General features: G+C 43.6%; 1 protein-coding gene across 19 annotated transcripts in view; it reads right to left on the reverse strand.

The window, feature by feature from the left end:
- KIAA1217 (KIAA1217 ortholog) overlaps nucleotides 1-18,050 on the reverse strand; it is a 445,617-nt gene that overhangs the window by 58,750 nt on the left and 368,817 nt on the right. The window lies entirely within an intron of this gene.

Below are 18,050 nucleotides of genomic sequence, written 5' to 3' on the forward strand. Positions count from 1 at the left end.
CCCTTATATAAACCAGCAGAAGTCTCCTTGGAAACTGAAAAACATCTCCCTCGGAGATACCTCTCTGCTTTTCTTCTTTCACCTTGCATGAAGGGCTTCTTTCTAGCACCAGCTGTGTCCTAGGCCAGCTACCCAGTCTTTCTAAGCTGCGCTCCTCAGCTAGGAGGCTGCTGGGTGTTTCTCATGTAAATGCTGGAGATATTTGTTGTATATACTAGCATTTATCTTATCGCTTAAGGGCAACACAAACACATGTCTCTTTCTAAGATCGTGGTGGAAAAATATGATCGAAATCAGTGTATGATTTGGGGGTAGATGACTGTCAATCTACGTCATTGGAACTTTAGCCTGGAAGCCTTCATGGGATCAGGCAGGAAAATGAATCTCCCTAACCACTTGGTCATCTCAAGATTGCATGAAAAATTCCTTCGATGATTTACTCTGTGCAAATGCTGAATCTCTCTCCTCCGGGCTTTCAGATGGGAGTTTGAAAAAGGCTCACCTTTCCGGACCTCAGACCATGCACATGTCATAGTTCCATGACCATTATTTTCAAAACAGTATAAAAACCACAACACAAGAGGAATAGCACACGCCACCCCATATGAATTCAATCACAGGTACTTGGGAATTAAAAACAGTCAAAGAAGATGGGGGGAAAACAGTTGTATGTATGTGTGTGTGTGATCGTTTTGCTGAAATTGAGACAGGTTTTTACTCTATTACCCCAACTAGAGTGCAGTGGTGTCATCATAGCTCACTGCCAACCTCAGACTCCTGGGCTCAAGTGATCCTCCTGCCTCAGCCTCCAGAGTAGTGGGGCCTACAGATTTGCACCACCAAGCCCAGTGAAAAATAGAAAATTTTTCTATTTTTTGTAGAAACAGGGTCTCACTATGGAGCTCAAGCTAGTCTCAGAAATCTTGGGCTCAAGTGATCCTCCCAGGTAGGCCTCCCAAAGAGCTGGAATTTCTGGCATAAGCCACCACATCTGATGGAACAGTTTAAATAGTGAGGGCATGCTGCTTGCCACTGTCCTACTGTGAGTCTGATACAAGAGAAGAGACCTCACTCTTTGCTATGGGTCTCTGTCCCAGGGACCTCTGCTGTGACCAATGGGGAGTCCTATGCTACGAACAACACATTCATACACTGTGGCTCTGAAATACAAGCCAACTACTTTATCTGGTTCTCAACCGAAATAATACTGGTGGTCTGCTCTTTTTCTAGAAAAAACCAACTAGGCAAGTTGGGCTTATTGAGAGATGTACGTCTGTATCCTGAGCTTTAAGGCAATCAAGAGTATTTGAGAGTAATTGTGCTTTTGAGTTTTGGCCTTCGGACTATAACCCTTATACTGTATGAAACGCTGAGCTTAATTTTGCAATTGTAAGCTTCTGACATCGGGACTCTGTGAATTTTCTGTAGTTTAAAACTGATGGCTCTGTCACTACATTGAGTTTCCTAGAATACAGTCTGGACAGTTAATAATCTTAAACCCACCAAAAGGGGGAAAAAACCCACTGAACAATTTAAGTATCAACAGTATGATCTTTCTGTTCTAATACAATAGCAAGAAGAAATCTCGAATGATGAGCATGGAAATGTCTCTTCCTAGAGGGCCAGCTTTGCAAATGTTTCCAGGCCTATCCGTCAGTGCTAAACTTTTGAGCTGCTGAGCTTTTCATTCATCCCTGTGTTCTTGTGGCCCTCTCTGCCATAAAACAGTTCACGTGCCAAAGAGAACAACGTGTAAGAAATTCAAACAGGGAAGGCAGGTTAGTAAATACCTATTGGAAACCCCAAGTTTATTGACCCAAGTCATATGGTGTTTCAGAACCATGAGGCTGGGGACTGATCATGCTGCCTGCCACACGGAAGACACGGACTCACACAAAGTCCCGAAATGTGAATGACTTCCGTGGGGACACGCTTGGTACCAGGGAAAAATTGTCCAGCCGCCACATCATCTCACAGGATCTCTGTTCATGACAGTGCTAGAAGTCAAATGAATGCCCCTCAGAGGGGCTCTGCATTCAGAGCTACCTTCAGTTGTACTAGTTCACTGCTCTCATTCAATGCTAGGCAAAGGCCAAGGATAGTTCTTTAAGAAAAAAAACAGTGGCATGACATTTTTAGGGTGTAGCCAGCTTTGGTTAGGAAGTGGCTTAAAGGTTCCATAAAACTGGTGGGTGAGATACAAAGGATTGGCGACAACCTAAGTACATGGCAATGATAGTGTAACAATGTTAAGAAATGCAAGAAATAGGCTCGGTGCCCGTAGCACAGTGGTTATGGCCCCAGCCACATGCACCAAGGCTGGCAGGTTTGAGCCCTGCCCAGGCCAGCTAAACAACAATGACAACTGCAACAAGAAAGTAGCTGGGCGTTGTGGCAGGTGCCTGTAATAGTCCCAGGCACTTAGGAGGCTGAGGCAAGAGAATCGCTTAAGCCCAAGAGTTTGAGGTTGCTGTGAGCTGTGATGCTACAGCACTCTACAGAGGGCGACATAGTGAGACTCTGTCTCAAAAAAAAAAAGAGATAAATGCAAGAGATAGGTAGGTCTTATTTATGTAGAGTCTAAAAGAGACTCTGTCCAGAGGGAAATAGCAGACGAGAGTCCTGGGATTCCAACGCAGGCCACGGGCACAATGCTGATCAGGGTGAAAGCAGTATTCTTTCTGATCTCTGGTCTACTGGTTTATTACTATGTCCACTGAAGAAAAGTAGCATCATTAAAAATGGAAACAAAGCACCTAAATCATTCCAGATCAATGACATCGATCTTCAGCTGATTCATCATTGTGGTTAGAACTGTAGAATGTTACAGTACAGTGGCCAGAGTGAGTCATGCTTGCCATCTCAGCATTTTGGGAGGTTGCGGCAGAAGGGTTGCTTGAGGCCGAGAGTTCTAGACCAGTGAGCAACACAGTGAGACCCCATCTATACAAAAAAATTAAAAAATTCACCACAGTTGTGCACACCTGTAGTCCCAGCTACTCGGGAGGCTCAGGCATGGATTGCTTGAGTCCAGGAGTTTGAGGTTGCTGTGAGCTGTGATTATGCCACTGCACTCTAGCTGGGGTGACAGAATAAGATCCTGTCTCTAAAAATAACTAAAAAAAGAAAAAGAACATTACAGAATAGGACAGCCACAATAGATATGTTATTATCTATTAACATATACATATTTGGCAATTTTTCCCTGGCTCAGTGGGTAGGAAGATAATAGTTTTAGGATAGAAAGAAAGACACCCCCCCCCCCAAATAATATCTCATTTTCCTTCTTCTTCTGGGCAGATATTGACAAAGCTGCAGAATTGCCTGGGATGGGAGTTTGGATTTTTCTGGGGGGTTGGCGGGGGAGGTACCTATGTGCTTGGCTCTCTTTTTTGTCTCTGCAAGAAAGAGTGTATGTCCCCTGGATGGTATCTCATAGGACATGTCACCAGGAGAGCCACCAGAAAAAGATAGTGATGCATTAGAGATACTGAGTCAGGCAGCTGCTCATCTGACATCCTCCCTGGAGAGTTCAGACACTCGAGCGAGAGAGGAGTGGGGAAACAAGACCGGAGTGCCCAGAAGCTGGCTATCCACAGAGCTCTCGCTACAGACACGTGCTCCGCCATCTTGGCCAAACTCCCTTTATAAAAATACAATTCTTTTGACACATGGTAATGAGAAAACTTTTCCCTCCTCTTTAATCATCAAAGTGTTTCTGGTTTCAGGATTCATTTTCAGGAGATTATCTGATTTATAAATTCATAAATAAGATTGTCTTTCCATTTCATGGTTGGTAATCTGGAAACAATTTTATGGTTTAACTAAATTACAGCAATGGGAAACTTATTCAACCCTCTCCCATGATGAAACGTTATGGAGGCGTTTTAATATGAAAGGGAGAAAAGGGGAAAGCAGTGGAAGAAGAAAGGTTCACGCAACCCCATCATTTTATTGCGAGCCCAATTTCATATGCTAATTATTAAAGTATTAAAGATGCTTATACTAATTCTTGCCAGTATCTCTTGGTTTAAGGTATTACAGGACTGGTATAATTACTGCTGAAAAGATGGTTTAAAAATGATTTCATAAACCATTTTATATCCTTCCATAAACCATATTTATGTGATTAATATGTACTGTGAACTAGTCATTTGGTGCCAGAAGTCAGCCTGGATGAATGAATCTTTTCAGGGCCCAAACATAATATTAATACAAAATTTTAGGCAAACTCAGGAAAGTGCTGAGCCTAGAGTAAAAGTCCTGCTACTTGAACCGGCTCTCCTGTATCTGTCTGTGAAGACAAAGCAGGCACCAAACTGCTGGGGCTCTGCTCTCTCTGGCTTTGGAGGGCAAAGAAGGAAAAACATCTGTATTTGGGGGATTATTTTTTTGCCAATGACTCCATTTATACAAGTTTTATATATATATATTTGTATCTGTATGTGTATATATATGTATATAAACACCAATCTGAAAAGCATAAAGTGCAGTTTACAATTTTTTGATTCAAGTTTCACCTTCAACATTTGTTTTTTGAGACAGAGTCTTACTCTGTAGCCCTGGGTACAGTGCCGTGGCATCCTATAGGGCTCCCAGCACCCCCAAACTCTTGGGCTCAAGCAATCCTCCTGCCTCAGCCTCCCAAATAGCTGAGAGGACAGGTGCCCACCACAATGCTTGGCAAAATTTTCTATTTTTAGTAGAGAAGGGGTCTCGCTCTTGCTCACGCTGGTCTTGAACTTCTGAGCTCCAGGGATCCTCCTTCCTCGGCCTCCCAGAGTGCTAGGATTATAGGCATGAGACCCTGCACCCAGCCGGAATACTTTTTTTTTTGCCTAGTGACTTATCTTTGTACTGACTGAGGCCTTATTAAGCTTGAATTAAATCTTTATTGTAAGCTCAGTGCTTGTGGCTCAAGCGGCTAAGGCGCCAGCCACATACATCTGAGCTGGCAGTTTGAATCCAGCCTGGGCCTGCCAAACCACAATGATAGCTGCAACCAAAAAATAGCCAGGCGTTGTGGCAGGTGCCTGTAGTCCCAGCTACTTGGGAGGTGGAGGCAGGAGAATCCTGAGCCCAGGAGTTTGAGGTTGCTGTGAGCTGTGAGGCCACAACACTCTACCCAGGGTGATAGCTTGAGGCTCTGTCTCAAAAAAAAAAAAAAAAAAAAATCCTTATTGTACATTTAAATAAACTAATGGCTATTAAGAAACAAGTCAACGCAGTAAAAAGTATAAGAATGCTAATTTCCCCTCTAACAATCCCAAAGGTGGTCCGAAAGAGCTAGAGAAGAGGTGGCTAAAACCAGCCAGAGAGGATGTGATTAAACCTCAGACTGAAGCATTAACCTTCCTCACCAGTTACTAAGTTTGACCACCAGCGATGCCTGATAGCTAGTAATAACCAGAGTACCAGAGCTGGTACTCTGAGAGTGCTCACTAGGTGGTTCCTCAATTTGCTTCTACTTCTAATGTTTTGTAATTTTTTTTCCTGTTCTTGCTCATTTTCTCTAATCTCTCTCATTAGAAAATAACAAATTGTCAAGAAGTCAGTCAATAAATATTTTTTTTGACTTAATACATGCTAGGTAACATCCTATCTGCTGTGAACGCAGCAGAGAACAAAGGATCATCCTTCCTAAGCAATTCCTAAGCCTTCCTCTCCCAATGTCAATTTTTTCCCCCCCTGAGGGAAATCTCAATGAAAACCCTTAGCTTTGGCAGTTCTGAAGGCATTTTCTAGAACTGAACAGTGAACAGGTTTAAAGCTAGGCTAGACCCTTGTTTGTTCATGCCCTGATTCTTTGGTATGAGGGAAAAAAACAAAGACATGGTTTTCAGATGAGTTCAACAAAACGCTGGAATTCAAATGATCTGAAATTGTGGTAAAACTTCAAATATCACTCTGAGCAATGAATTTTCTGTTTCTGCCCAAAGTTAAGCTACTGGTGGAAAATCGTATCACTAAAGGTGTTGTTTCAGAAACTGATAAATTTGATTTCCCTTTGAAATAGCTACATCTATTAAAGGAGGTGCTGAAGTAGCTCACAGTAGAAGCTGCTGTGAGTCCAGTGGGTCCTCTGTAAGTTGACCGCCCAAGGGACTGTAACAAACTGGTCAACATACAGAGGTGGTCAGCATAAGGAACTAGGCCACTGTATTGAAATGTTCATGTGGTGCATGTCCGGTCTCCTAAAACTAGGCCAACTTAAGGAGGTGGTCAGTGCAGGGAGGTGGTTGACCATGAAGGTTCTACTGTTATTTCTCCCCAGGTCTTCTTCTCATGGAGTAAGCACAAAGGCCCAGTATGTTCTGTCTTCGTTAAAAGTCACCTCAATCCATTGTTCTGTCTAATGTCTCAACATCCCCCCTACATCCGAATTCTGCATTCCTCATCCCAGGAAATTCCCTCACATCCCTGGATGACTCCCACATGGGAAGCTGTACTCCCGTCTGCTCCACGCCAGATGCTCTCTTTTGTGGCTTCAACATCTGTGCTGAGAGCCCTTTCAGAAATTGGGGCATCTGCATCCTCAAACTCTTCTTTGCAGCCATACTCTGACCTTGAATTCTAACTTGGGTTTGACTGTCTAGATCTGAAACTCCAAGATCCCCTCTAAGCATGGCAAACTTTTGTTGTCTTTGGTTCCATTATTCATACAAGCTAGCTCTTTCCCTGCAGCCTGGACTGGCTCCCTCCACCTTCAAGACTATGGAGACAGACCCTGTTGACTTTTCCTGACCTGTAATGATAGGGACCTCGCACACGTTCGACACTAACCCCACCAGACTCGCGTTTCTGGGCTATTTCTCAGCCTTGCTTTTCCTCTGCTAGACTGACTCTGCTTTCTTACTAAGCAGGGTAATAAATGAGAAGAAATGATCCCTATGTCCCTTATAAATATTTCTAAGTCAGGAAAGAGGCCATGACCAAAGCAAAAGGGTTCATCTGAAACGCACAGTGTTTTACCTATGACGCATGAACACAGACACATTTAAAAGAACACCTGTTAAAAATCCAGGCAAAAATGAAGGGATGTTTAGAAAGGATCTAGGGGGAAAAAAGCTATTTCTAATTTTTCTTCATAAATTCACTGAGGCATCATGAGAATGAGAGTTTATAATGAGATGTGAAGAGGGATACTGCAGAGATGATGGTATTCCTGCTAAGCAGTTCTTCACATCCTGGTAAGGGGTGCTGTTTATTTGGCTAAAGGACCCAGGAGGTATGTGATTATCAGTGTCAGCTGCAGTTCACCTCAACAATCGCTTTGAGCGTGAGCATCGTGACGACACTGGGGATCCAGGATGCCAACTTTTTTCTTCTGGATCCCAGCCTTCAGATGACCTGGCTTGAATGGACATGGTGGCTCCATCCCCTGGGGATTCTGTGGAGCTCCTATACTCTCAGTGCTGCCCACAATGTGCTCCAGGATGATGACAGAGCCATGAGGCAGGGAAGAACAGCTCCTCATAAAGTGACATGTGAATGGAGCTGAAGAGAATGGGAGGATTTAGCCAGAGGAAAGAGGGAGAGGAGGAGAGTAGAACAGAGTGTTCCAGGGCAGGGCACAAGAACTAGACCAAATAAAATGTAGTGGAAGCAAAAAAACATGGTCCAGGAATTAACTTGCATTTGTGCTCTGACTCCACTATTTACAGCAATGTGACCTTTCTTTCACTCATTAACTCAACAAACATTTATTGAGCACCTACTGTATGCCAGGCAGTGCTCCAGGCACTAAGAATATAGAAGTGAACAAAAAAGGGGGCCCTGGGGACCCTGCTCTTGCCATCCTTCCTCCAGAGAGTCATTTCCTAACTTACTACCTAACAAACATAGTGGCTTCCAGACTCTCCGTGCTGCTGGACCCTCCACTGGGACCAGAGCCCTGGCTGACCCACTGCAACAGGCAGGGCCCTGGTGCATCCCTTGGGCTATTCCACTCAGGCCTGAGGTCGCTCCCCATACTACCAATCTGGCTGTAAACAAATAAAGGTTCCTAGAGGCAAGTGAAGAAGGGAGACAGGTTTCCTAGAGTAGCATTTTAAGAAAGGAAAAATTGTATTAAATTTGCCATGTTCAAGTCACATTTGACTTTTGCAATTACAAGAGATACCAATGTGATTTGGGTTCATCTTTTGTTATTGGTATATATTATTACAATTTTAATACACATGTGTATATACCCATATATAAATGCATATATATTGTCTATTTAATTCCACCATTTATATATGTGTGCAGTGGGGGAAGGGATATTGCAGTTTTAAATATCACAGTCAGGAAAAGCCTCTCTGAGCTGGTGGCATTTGGGTAAAGCCCTGAGGCTGGAGAGAAGCTAGTCAGGTGGACGTTTGGTAGAATAACTCACAAGGCAGAGGAAACAGCACATGCAAAGTCCTGGAGATAGGAAAATGTCCAGCAAGTTCAAAGCCTGGACCCCCTTGAACATGAAGCTCAGTTCATGACAGAGAATGTAGAAGACTGAACGAACTTGTATAAGCAGAGGAAACAGGGTCTCATGAGAAAACTACCTCTTATAAAACAGAAGGGCTCATTCTCTCTTAAGCTTCCCACCACCCAAAAGAATGTCACCTCTGAAATCCAATGTGACTTAGAATTCTAGAATCACAGAATGACAAAAGTTTCTGGTTGGAAGGGATTATTTAGGTTCCATGGTTCTTCCTATTCTGTGATCTTGATTGAAGCAAAAAAAAAAAAAAAAAGTGTGACCAGCCTGGCCAGGACAACAAAGCTTGGTGACGCCCATGCCTGATGTCCCCACCAAGTGCAATCAATTTCTGAGGTTGCTACCATGCCCCACCCAGCACAGGCTTGGGCATCGGTCCAGCCAGCCTTTCATCTATTTCACAATTTACTTTCTGTGCAGGCTGTTCTGGCTGACACCAGAAAACAGGCCCAAGACAGGGATCAGGACACAACGATAGCTCCAGAAGGTCAGCACAACGATATGATTTCCCTGTTTTAGGCCAATAAGACTCATTTATAGAGAACTTTCCAGCTCACAGAGTGATCTAATGGCTGCTTTCATTTAGATTGCACAGAGCTCTTGAGTAGTGGTTACCATCCCTTTGTTAGAGTGAAGGCTTGGGGAGGCAGGGATCTTCCTCGGGAAACCTTGACAGTGAGCCTGCAGCCTCTCCCAGAGCCCGGTGCTTGCCTGGGAAGTACACGGCTCAGAGCTGCCTCCCTGGTGACTCACCCTCTGGGGTGAGGACTTCACTTCCTGTTGGCTCTTTGCTGCGTGACTGGAACCTCCCTACCCCAGGGCAAGCCTACTCCTTGCTTTACGAAATCCCCTGTCTTGCACTTTCTTTCTCTTCCTTGCAGGTAATCTGTGATAGTCATGCTCTGTCTGGAAGTGACATCTCATTTTTTTGAACAGGTATGAACTGGTAGGCATGGCCTGAACACAGGCCTCCCATCTCCCTCAAATGAGAGATGCTCTTCTGACTGGTCCTCAGGTGGTTGTGGAAATAAGCCCCCTAATCCCACCTACTTTTGAGCTGCAAAATCTTAGGGCAGACTTCAAAGTAGTAAGATAATGACTCAGGGAAAAAAAGGAAGACATCACCTCTATTTGGCTTCCCTGGCGTGTATGTCTATTTCTGTTTTGAGTTCTCAGTTACTTGCCTTTGTTGTGGGGAGGTAGGGGCATGCTACTTTCATTACAAAGACAGAATAGCGACACAGCGTGATAGTGAAACAATCATTTGACTAAAGCAAGTCAAGAAGCTGGACCTTCAGGAAGTCGCTGGCGGTTTCCCTGTCTATAAGGGTTAAGACACAGAGTTCTCTAAGATCTCTTTAGCTCTGAGGATGGACTGCGAGGAAAAGGAGGTATTTACTGTTAATACGAGTAAGACATTGAATTGTTACCTTTTTCACAGGCATGAAAGTTCATGGTTAAGTCATATTTGTTGGTCATTTCTCTTTTAGTCTGCTTGGGTCAGGCAACAGGTGTTCGATATAAGTGTCATGGGCAACACAGCTTTTTAAACACCTGCCATTTTTGAAAGGAATACGTAGGTCTACCTATATTTTTGAGCCATTTCATTCATGAAAAATAAAGTCCACAATCAAATAAGGACACATGGCATCTCCGTGGTACTCACCAGAGAGAAGGACAACCAGTCACAAGAGAGGCTGCAAGGTGGCCGGGGCATCATGAGGGACCAGGATTCCCCAGCTGCTTAGATGAACCCATCTTTAGACTGGATGGCGGCCATGCTGATTCTGTATTGAACTGATCTTCTCATCTTTTAAAGAGACTGAATCTGCATCTAAACTGTTACTCCTCTCCTTAAAGAGCTTCTAGTTGGCAAAGAAAGGGAACTGTCCAAATCTGTGTTTGGATTCTTGTGGTTTAGCTTCTAGCATCAGACTTGAGGTTTTTGACTGACAGCATCTTGTGAATGTTTAAAGGAGGCACAGAGGCGAATGTTCATTCCGTCTAATTAGCGACAGATGATGGCTTTTCCCTTGGAGAGGCTGGTTTGTTTAAAGTATCACAGCCCTTGTGGCAGTCATTCCACTGGCATTTTTGAGTAGGTAAGGAGGATGGCTGGCTTCATAAATTTGTCAATTGGTCAAGTATGTTTACCAGGGCAGCGCCTGTGGCTCAAGGAGTAGGGTGCTGGTCCCATATGCCAGAGGTGGTGGGTTCAAACCCAGCCCTGGCCAAAAACCACAAAAAAAAAAAAAAAAAAAAAAGTATGTTTACCAAACACCCGTTGCCTGAACTAAGCAGGCTAAGAAAGAAATGACCAACAAATATGACTTAACCATGAACTGACATGCCCGTGAAAAAGGTAACAATTCAATTTCTTGGCACTTCATTTCTAAGAGTGGCGAAACATCCTGTTGAGACTGTCATTTTTACCGTGACAGTAGAAGCAGAGCAAATTTTGATAAAGACCAGTCTGCCTTTCCAAATGGCATCTCTTTGTCTCCTTAGGTACATGCTCTAAATTCTAGATCATCTTGATGCTCTCACGAACAGACCAGCATAGCTTTGGGACAGCGCTCCCTTTTCTGAATTCACAGCAATTATTGTCTGTCTCACGTCTTTGGAATTAATTATGTACAAGCAGTCCCCAAATTATGGCAGGCTTGTAATCAAAAAGTTTGCTTGCACTTTCATTGTTTAGAACTTGGAATAAATGGTGGTTGGGTTTCCAGCTGGCCCAGGGAAGCCTCTTGAACCTACAGTGTATTATTAGTCCTGCCATTGTGTCTCATTGTTTTCAAGGAAAACGTGCCCTGACTTCCCAGTAGAACATCAAGAAGTTGGGAAGAGCTCGGCCCCCTAAAGTTCAAGCCTCCAAGAGAAGCATTTGATTTGGCATTTCCTCCGCCCCTCTCCCTGGTTCTCGAGGAGACATGGTCACTCTCAGGGTGACCAGAAGAAGATCCCTGGGCATTACGAAAGCCAAAAAAAAGGTTGAGAATGCAATCCTAGTGCTGTGGTTGCTCCTCCAAAACAGGGGTTTGGTAGGCATTTGTAACTCAGAGGTTGCCTGCACTTAACTGTGGCATGACTTTTATGTGTATATTAAGCTTTTAAGGTTTCATGACTGTCTTTCTGGTTAATGTTCCTAGCATATGGGGACCACTTACTACTACTAAGCTTCTTTGTATCCAGCCCACAGCTAAGCACATAAGAGGAACTCAATAAACATTTATTGATCCATAATTAGAGCTGCATGAAAAAGCAATTTGGACAAGAGCTGAAGTCAGGCACTCTTAAGCATCCAAACAGAACATCTAGTCATTTCAGCCATCCCTGATTGGGTTTCTTCATCATCAGGCATATAGCTCAGATGCAATGTTAAAAGGATATCCCAAAACCTGGCTTGTCTTTTTGCCACTGGACCCCAGCAACCATGCGGTTCTAGTTTCCTGAAATGCCCTTCAAAACAACTCTGATACTTCAAACATTGTGACTTGGGTCTGTAAACTCAGCTAATTCCATTCTCTGTTCACACTTAGTTTTACCTGCTCAACCCTGATCCTTTATGTGGTTTCTGGTATTGTATTAAAAAATGTCTTCCTCTGATTTCTTCGGGCTATCACTTGTCTTAGGCAGCTCTATCTATTCCTTGTTTCTTAGAAGAGAGCTTTGCTCAAAGTAGGAACTCTCAACCTCTTACTATATATCCCCAGATGGCACAGGGCACTTAACTGCAATGAGTTATTCTATCCTACACGGCAGACAGTATTATCGTGCCTATTTCACAGATGAGCAAATGGAGGCAGACCAAGATTCCGTGAGTTGTCAAAGGTCCCATGTATTAGAACTGGGATCTGGGCCCTGACAGTCTGGCTCAGGAGTCTACTGAAGTCCTGCCTCTCAGTAAATGCCTGACAGGAAGACTGATTAATAGTCTCATCAATAATGAGCTGCTTTACCAAAGCAGCAAACAGCAGAAGGCAGATTATACCTGTCATGATCCTTTTCTTACGAATGCTGAAATTTACATTGCTTGAGAATAGGGCATTCTTTTCTCTACTCCATTAAGGAGAAAAAGTTCAAATTTTCTTTAGAGCAGTGTTTCTGAGCCAGGGGCATTTTGCCCTCCCCTGCCACACCTTGGGACATTTGTCTGGAGATGTCTTTGTCATGACTAGGGGCAGGACTGTGGCATCATTTGCTCCTGGTACCCAGTGGGTAGAAGCTGGACTTGCTGCTAAGCACATGCTATGGTTTGGACGTGGCTGGTTTGTCCCCCCACCAGGATTCAGGTTGAAATTGGATCTGCCAAGTGGCAGGCAGTGTTGGGAGGTTTGGGTTGATGGGGGTGGATTCCTCATGCCGGATGTGGTGCTGTTCTTGCAGCAGGGAGTTCTGGCTCATGAAAGGCTGGGTTAGTTTTCTTGGGAATGAATTAGGTCCCGTGAAAGGGGGATGCTAGGAGATATCCCTCAGATTCTCCCCTCTTTGCATGGTCCACTTGTCCTTTGATCTTCTCTGCCGTGTTATGACACAGCACAAAAGCCCGCGTCATGCCCTTGTACTTCTCAGCCTGCAGAACATGAGCTAAATATAATACATCTCTTTTCTCTATAAATTACCCTTTACAGCAAGACAAAATGGACTGAGAGAACATCTTATAATAGCCTTCTACAGGAAATTATCAGGCCCATACTGTCAACGGCACAGAGGAGAGGGGACCCCACTTTAGAGAGATGCTGAGTTCAATTAGGCAATCTCTGATATGACTCACTTTTGACTATATGAGAAAGAAAGGGAATAAAATGAAATCATTTCTTTGTTTTTTTTTTTTTTTTTTTTTTTTGTCGAGACAGAGTTTTACCTTATTGCCCTCGGTAGAGTGCCGTGGCGTCACACAGCTCACAGCAACCTCCAGCTCCTGGGCTTAGGCGATTCTCCTGCCTCAGCCTCCCAAGTAGCTGGGACTACAGGCACCCGCCACAACGCCCGGCTATTTTTTGGTTGCAGTTTGGTCCGGGCCGGGTCTGAACCCGCCCCCCTCGGTACATGGGGCCGGCGCCCTGCTCACTGAGCCACAGGTGCCGCCCATGAAATCATTTCTTTTCCCATCATTCAGACTCACTGCCCCCTAGCCGGATAAAACATAGTTTAGAAAATCTTTAAAGGTCTACCAGTCACAATGAACATTTATTTAAAATGACATAAATCTGAATTTACACTTGCATTAGATCAACTCTTAAGCCAAGGATCCATGCCATCACTCCAAGCTACCAACGTGATATTAATAACACTGAATCTGCACGAAATGAAAAAGTGATGTAAAATGATCAAAACCAGACACAAACTACCAGTTAGCATGCAGGCTTCCTCCTGCACACAGAAGGGTCTGCTTTCTACGTCTATGATGACTCAGAGAAATCCCAGCGGGAACTCATACGGCTTTTCTTTTTCCAGATACAGGTGCCCAGACAGGGCAAGAATTTGCCTCCCAGTGTGACTCATTTATTTGTTGAATTTAGCTGCTTTAGGTGCAAAATAGTATAAAAATATGACCTCAGTTCAAGTTTACTATGTCTTGAAAAATCATACTCCATCTGGAGGAATATAGATTTGGGAGGAGAGCTAGTCACTTTGCAATAAGCCCCCTCGAATTTTGAGTGTTATTTCAATAAAGATATTTTACATTACAGTATATGATCCAAACTACAAATAGAAAATAGCAAAACATAAATGTCCTAGAATTTTACAATTCTTAAGGGCAGTTTTATGCGCAATAAATAGAAATAATGATGCTGTTTAATGAAGTAATTTTATAACCTAGGGAAGATAGAGCCTCCTGTGCTAGGCCATCTGTCACACATGGTCTCCCTGGATAGTCCCTTACACTCACTCGGACTTAGGCTCTTTTTGGAGCTGTGGCTGAAGGGAAGTCATTTGGGTAATGGCGGCTCCTCACACAAGGCTGCATTCTTTCTAGAATCTCAAACATGAGAATGGCTGCTCTGAAAGTGAAGGCAGTTGTGGTCTGTGGCTCTACCCCAAAGCCCATGGTCCTTTTGGGGGCCATCCCCAGCCATCGCATATGTTGTACCACTGACACTGGGTTTTCCAGATCTTCTAGGTACAAGTCATCATTACCAGACGCCTGTTGAAGCATCTTAAAACCAAAAGATGACGCATTCATTAGAAGGAGGCACACCTCTACTTACACTTGAGAATCAAGTATAAATGACTTTCTCTTGACCTCTTTATTTTCAAGTCAACAGCCCAGTTACAAAATCGTGTTCTTAAAGAAAAAAAATCAAAAGCTGCCATTGGATGTTTCCTGAGTAGGAATGCACAAGAAAAAATTTTTCTCTCTAATGTTTCACATCCTGCAGTTATTTGGACTATTATAATCGAAGTGCTCTTCGGAACAGCGTATGAACCCAATGGCGCCAAAAGAAAACACATCTACAGCCTCCCTCCTGTGTTTTTGTGGTTTCACGTCTCTGATGTAAAAATCTCACTTGAGAGTCTCACATAAAATGTACTCTCGGATTTATTTGCTTTTTAATATCATACGATTGCGACAGAAATTGGTGTGGTACTTTACAGGACCCTGTACTCATGAAATTAGGCGTTAAGAGGGTTGAAGACTCTTCAATAATACTTGCACAGATGAAGTATTTCTAAATAATATCACTGAACAGGTGAGAAAATGGATGATAATTTTGTGCTCAAGTAATTGTTTCTGGTGTCCTTAATTTTTAAAATTTTTCTTTGGCATAGTACTCAGATGCATTTTCGAAAATAAAATCTACCAAGGATGTTCTCTTATTCTTTCCCTGTTTCTGCATAATTGTGCTAATATACTAGCTAGGGCAGTTATATTTTAAATGGCAGGTATATATTTAGCAGCATAATTATGCAAATTATACTCTGTTTATGATTGTAAATATCCCTTAGGAGCGGTTACTTAGCATGGAATCCTGAAATAATTTTTGAAGAACTCTGGTTGGAATGCTCGGAATTTTTTCCTGAATTGACTTCCCTGCCGTGCAAAGGTGGGTTTCATTAGTCTCTCTCACCAGGCAGGCTATTGCACAGTGGCAACAAAGTATAGATTCTTTTATAGACCTGGACGTTTTAGGCCATGTTTTTGGCTGTGTGACCTTGGGTAAGTTACTTAACCTCTCTGAGTCTCAGTTTCCGCATTTGTGAACTAGGGATGATGACAGTACATCCCTCACTAGGCTGTCATGACAGTGACTTCATATGATGTGTCAGAAGTATCCAACATAATGCCCAGCTCATAAAAGGCTCAGTAAATGCTAGCTGCCACCTGCCTCTTCTTCCTCCTTATATAAATCCCAATAGTATTACATGTCAGCTCGGTCATGGAGCTTTCCCAAAGACACTGGGAGCTGCAGATGGAGAGGAGGAAGGATGGGGAGAACCCCACACCTCTCCTCTGTTCCTGATACATACGGTTGGGGGCACGATGGGGAGACAGGTGGGAGCATGTGGGCAAAAGTTCCAGACTCAAGTTCTTTTTATTAGAGAACCATTCTTCACTTTTGTCATGTGCCAGGGGTGGGCGGGATGAGTAGGGGTGCTTAGGTTTTTCAGTAATGTGATTCTAAAGGTAAGCGGGGTGTGTGTGCGTTTGTGTTGACTGTGTGGTATGTACGCGTGTCCGTGTGATGTGTGTCTCTGTATCTATGTGGTGCTTGTGTGTCTGTTCAGGGTGTGTGTCTGTGTGATGCATGTGTGCTTTTGGTGTACGTGTCTGTGTGATTGTGTGTGTGGTGTGTGTGAAGGACACCAGCCAGCCTATATATGCACAGGCGTTTCAATTCTACCCTCTACAGATGAGCAGATTAACAGGTGAGGAGTCACCTCAGCAAGTGTGTGGGATGAAATTCTTCTGCTATTTTACATTTCGGGAAATGAAAAATGTGAAGATGTAAAATTATATTCATAATTACAATCGTATGTCAGAATATGATACTGATAATGACAGTGTGTTTTAGGTGAACATTAATCATTTTTAGCCACCTTTTCTAATACTTGTTACTCTGGGAATAGGATCATTTCAATTTTTCAAAAGGTTTTCTAGGCTTGGTGCCCATAGCACAGTGGTTATGGTGCCAGCCACATACATTGAAGGTGGAGGGTTCGAACCCGGCTCAGGCCAGCTAACCAACAATGACAACTGCAACAAAAAATAGCCAGGCATTGTGGCTGGCATCTGTACTCCCAGCTACTTGGGAGGCTGAGGCAAGAGAATCACTTAAGCCCAAGAGTTTGAGGTTGCTGTGAGCTGTGACACCACAGCTCTCTAATGAGGGCAACATAGTGAGACTCTGTCTCAAAAAACAAAACAGGTTTTCTAACATGTAAAAGAGAAATCCATAGAATTTTCTGAGGTTTAATAAAAAGGAAGCATCTGAGGCTGGCAAATCTTTTTTAGGAAATGGAGACCCTAAAAGAATGCCGGGGGTTGGCTAGGTGCAGTGGCTCAGGCCTGTAATCCCAGCAGTCTGGGAGGCTTGCTTGAGTCCAGGAGTTCAAGACCAGCCTGAGCAAGAACAAGATCCCATCTTTACAAAAACAGTAAAACTAGCCGGACTTGTCAGGAGGCTGAAGCAAGAGGATCACTTGAGCCGAGGAGTTTGAGCTTGCTGTGAGCTATGATGACACCATCGCGCTCTAGCCCCGGTGACAGAGTGAGGCCCTCTCTCAAAAAAGAGACTATCAGAGGTACTGAAAGCTAAAATCCTTTAAGACTTCAGGATTCTGTATAGAGAAGACTCCAGGGATCAGCCAAAGGAGTCTTCGTTTGGTTCTCATAACTAAATCCTTGAAACAGAGGGCTCAATGATATTCATTAAGTTATGTATGTGTGGTAACTACATGATGACACCAAACTAGGTTCTGGGAAAAAAGCATACAAAATCCCCCAAAACAGAGCAGTGGAGGCAGGCATGGTAGCTCACGCCTGTAATCCTAGCACTCTGGGAGGCCGAAGTGGACTGACTGCCTGAGCAAGAGTGAGACCCCCATCTCTAAAAATAGCCAGGTGCCTATAATTCCAGCTACTTGGGAGGCTGAGGCAAGAGAATCACTTAAGCCCAAGAGTTTGAGGTTGCCGTGAGCTGTGACACCATGGCACTCTACCAAGGGTGACAAAGTGAGACTTCGTCTCAAAAAAACCCAAAAAACAAAAAATAGAGCAGTGGAATTAGTTTAATATGATCACAACAGACTTAAGTTCTTTTTTTTTTTTTTTTTGGATTTCTTTTTTTTTTTTTTATTGTTGAGGATTCATTGAGGGTACAATAAGCCAGTTACACTGATTGCAATTGTTAGGTAAAGTCCCTCTTGCAAGGGTGGGGCCTTAGTGTGTGTCACACAGACTTAAGTTCTTGATCCCTTTCTACCTACCAGGATGGGATGGTGGGATTCAGGCTGTCAACATTACATACTGCAGATGGATTGTTTTCGTTTGCTGGACTGAACTCTCACAGCTCTAAGTCTCGTCCCTCAGTGATATGCCATTTCCCACACAGCACCTCAGAGTCCA

This window comes from Nycticebus coucang, chromosome 20 (assembly GCF_027406575.1).
Source record: "Nycticebus coucang isolate mNycCou1 chromosome 20, mNycCou1.pri, whole genome shotgun sequence".
In the NCBI taxonomy this organism is placed as follows: Eukaryota; Metazoa; Chordata; class Mammalia; order Primates; family Lorisidae; genus Nycticebus; species Nycticebus coucang.